Source organism: Pristiophorus japonicus, chromosome 6, assembly GCF_044704955.1.
Source record: "Pristiophorus japonicus isolate sPriJap1 chromosome 6, sPriJap1.hap1, whole genome shotgun sequence".
Taxonomy (NCBI): Eukaryota; Metazoa; Chordata; class Chondrichthyes; family Pristiophoridae; genus Pristiophorus; species Pristiophorus japonicus.
In genome coordinates this window covers 16,356,519-16,360,377 of record NC_091982.1, presented here as the reverse complement: position 1 = coordinate 16,360,377, position 3,859 = coordinate 16,356,519, and the positions used below count along the sequence as shown (strand labels likewise).

At 45.5% G+C, this 3,859-nt stretch overlaps 1 pseudogene; it reads left to right on the top strand.

Annotated features, from left to right (window-relative positions):
- Positions 1–1,051: 1,051 nt before the first annotated feature.
- On the top strand, positions 1,052–1,190 carry LOC139266422 (U2 spliceosomal RNA; annotated as a pseudogene).
- The last annotated feature ends 2,669 nt before the right edge of the window (positions 1,191–3,859 follow it).

Sequence of the window (3,859 nt, the reverse complement as noted above, 5' to 3'; positions counted from 1 at the left end):
CTGCATAATAACAGGTTTTTAAAAATGTTACAGTTCACTGGTGCAATAGTTCTGACCATGTTGTTTATCTGTCTGTGAGTTTGTGTTCCTTTGTCCACTTTGCTTGTGAGAATTCAGATAGAAACTGGAGGGGTGGAGGGGTGTGTGGAGGTGCAGGAATCAGGGCTTATTAAATGACTACAACTAGTTTTGTAATTTCTTGGACAGGGACATTTTTGGTTGCACCACACTCAAGAGATTTTTTGAAATTTCAATGCCTGAGAAAAGTCTATAAAAGTTTAAGAGTCATGTCTCCTTAAATATAGATATGTGTAGGAAAGCAAGAGGGTTACAAGTGAGCAGGCAACAAGTACATGTTCCAACACCAAGAGTTAAAGGTATTGGGATTGACTTCCTTGATGACCTAAAGGTAAACAACAACAACTTGCAGTTAAAAAGTGCCTTTAATGCAGAAAGATGACCCAAGGTGCTTCACAGCGGCATTAGGAGAATTAGAATCCAAGCCGAAGAATGAATGAGTAGGTGGGCTGCCCAAAAAGTGGGTTTTAAGGTGTGTCAAAAAGGAGGAGAGGGTGGTAGAGAGGTGGAGGGGGGGATAGGGAGGGAGATCCAGAGCATGAGGGGTAGGTTGGCTGAAAGTCACAGATTGGGTGAAGAAAGGAATGGGGGTTGCACAATAGGTCAGTATCAGTGGATTGGAGGGCTGGAGTAAGTTGCACAGGTAGGGAGAGCTAAGGCCATGGATGGATTTAAACAAAAGGATGAGAAGATGAAATTTGAGGCATTGGACGTCCAGAAGCCAATGTTAGTCAGTGAGGATACGGGTGACGGGTGAGCAGGACTTGGTACGAGATATGATATGGGCAGCAACGTTTTGGGTGAACTGAAGTGCACAGAGGGTGAAGGCTGGGAGGTGGGTGACTTTGGAGGAGATAACATCGCTTAGCCATATAGACCAGGAGGTGCAAGATTCTTGCTAAAATTGGTCAATGCCCCAGAGCTTGAAAGGGGAAAACCAACTATGACTGCTGCTGCTGCTCGCCATCTAGTGACAACTTATCAGTTTAATATCCCCTATGGGGACATGATATTGAATTGATTTTTGGACAGGGAGCTGGATCAGGGGCTTGCCCTGCCCACTCAATGCACCGACCTGGTATTACAATATTTCCAGGAACGGTGCAACTTCGCCTCTCGGCCTTTTGGCCTAAGATCAAATATATTGCCGCAAAGTGATCTTTGGCGTTAGAGTTGATCTGGAAAGAAATTGGACATAATAAAAAAAAATTTAAAAATCTAGTGACAACTGCTGGAAAGCGCAGCCATGTGGAGATTTGGTTGAATCGTAATCAGGCTTGGTTACCATGGCACCACATGGTCCAATAGCTTGTTCAAACTTACTGTCTGGGTTCACACATGAAGAATGGCTCGCTGGGTTAAATACAGGAGAGAGGAAAGTACCTATAAAATCACATCACAACATGAGTTTGTGCTTTCAGAAGAGAAGAAAATAGATGGAAAAAAAGAAAGACAGTTTAAGATGGAACATTAAATAAACTTCGAGAGCGTATTGTCCTAAATTATTAGCCTAGCTGGCATTGATTTTTCAGATCTAGAGCAGGTGAAGCTGGAAAATTGCTTAGGATGTGTCTCTGGCTCCCTTTGCTAATCCAAAGCAAGTTTCCAGCTTCGCCAGCTCTAGATCTGAAAAATCAGTGCCAGCTAGGATGATAATTTCCCATTTCCCAGTCCGTGGACCCTATGGCGAGGGATGCACATACATCTGTAAGGGTGGGTTTATAAAGGTCAGGGAAATAGGTTCTCTGATGCACTTCCTGCAATTTGCAATCTTTGAATGCTACACACAAGGGACATCAGTTAGGTCTATGAACAGCTCAGAATTATTTTTGGATCAGGACCTGTGCAAATTCTCACAGGTCAAGCCATTTCACAGGTTGAAGAATAGACCCGTAGAATTTTTTAATTGTCTGCTTTCGCAGGCAACTTGGAGGCTAACTGCAGTGTCACCCTACAGCAGGCTACTGAGTCTTGCTGTGGCACAACTCCATCCTGTGACACTCAATGGAGGACAGGGAGCCCATCTCCAAAATGATAATGACTACAAAACTAGAGATCAGAGATCCTCCAAAGTATCACCTCCCCTGGAGATGTCCCCCATTCAGATTAGGGCAGATGATCCCAGCCACTGTTTCTAGTTGTAGGTGCAATGTTTCCTTATTAACGCACAAAAAAATGGTTGTGTGTATGGGTACACGTTTGTGTTGTGTACGTAAATAAACAGACTAACTGAACCAGGAGTAAAGTAACTTAACTGTGTCCTTTATAGCAACTCCCAAAATGGCGTCCCCAAATCAGCATGAATCAGCATGTTTACAGCAGTGTGTGAATGGCTCCCGCAGTGTCCTAATGCCTGTCGAGTGTCCTGTTACAAACAAATAGAACATGAACACAACATATTTCCCCCCTTTTGAAAACACAGTCTATGAACAGACAAGGTCCTTGAGATAGCCAGGCTGTGTTCTGATACGCTGAGACCAGTGTGGAGCTTGTGGTGTTTGATCGAGGTTATCGGTTGGGAAACAGAACGGTGCCTCTGTTCTATTCTGCTGGTCTGTTGCTCTGTGAGTTGAGATCAATCTATGAGCGTTCCATCGAGTTCCATCATTGAGCTCGTAGCTGTGAGGGCTGAACTTTCGCCCGGTCTGTTTTGGGGGCGAAGGTGAAGATGTGAGCTTATGACTCCGGTTTAACTCTGACCCAATCTCTGTTTTTCAGTGAGGGCTTTTTAGCGCGTCATTTTGTGTCAGTGTACGACTTTGTTTTTCATTGCGTTCCGAAATCTGGGATGTGAGTGTGGTTATCTTCACGCTAGGTTTGGTTGGGGGTTTGAGAATGTTCAGTAGCCAGCGAAGATTCCGCCCAATCAGGAGCTCAGCGGGTGTCTTCTCCGTTAGCGAGTGCTTTGTCGAACGGTATGTGCGGAGAATGGTCTGAACCGCTTCGCCGAATGCTTGGCCTGCTGCGAGGTTGGCTTTCAAACCCTCTTTGATGACGCGGTTAAAACGCTCAACACCTCCGTTGCTTTGAGGATTGTACCGAGCAGTAAGGCGATTCTCGATAGCAGGACAAGTGAGGAAATCCGCAAACTGGTCGGACACAAATTGTGGTCCATTGTCAGTGAATATGACCTCTGGGAGGCCCCACTTCATGAACATATGCTACAGAATAGTGACGATCGTTGATGAGGTCACTGAACTTTTTGTAGTGATTTCTGGCCATTTGGAATGCAGGTCATGTACGACAACAAAGAAACGCTGGTGCTGTGGAGCTGCTTCAACTGGACCGAAGATATCCAACTGAAGTTGTTGCCATGGTCTTTGTGGCCATGGAATGGGCTTCATTGGCGCTGGTCGGATGTTTGTGGCCTTTTCGCTCAGACTGCATGTTTCGCAGTGTGAGACAAACTCCTCGATGTGAGTGTCAATCTCAGGCCACCATACCGAATCACGACATCTCTGCTTGATGTGGACAATGCCAGGGTGTCCATCATGTGCCAATGGGAGAACGCGCTGTTGAAGCAACTTGGGAATTACTGCTCTATCACCACGGAAAATTCATCGCGAAGTCTGGAGAAGGTTTTCAGCTCTTCTGGAATTTGCTCAGTCTGGAGGAAATGGCACACGTGTTGGAGCGTAGCATCACGCTGTGATTCGGTTTTGAGTTTGTTGCAGGAGACAAGGTTTCTGATGGACTGAGTCATGATCGACGTGACATATGTATCGTCATCTATGAACAAGTCAGCACCAGAGTCTGAAGCAGGTGTCGAACGGCTGAGCAT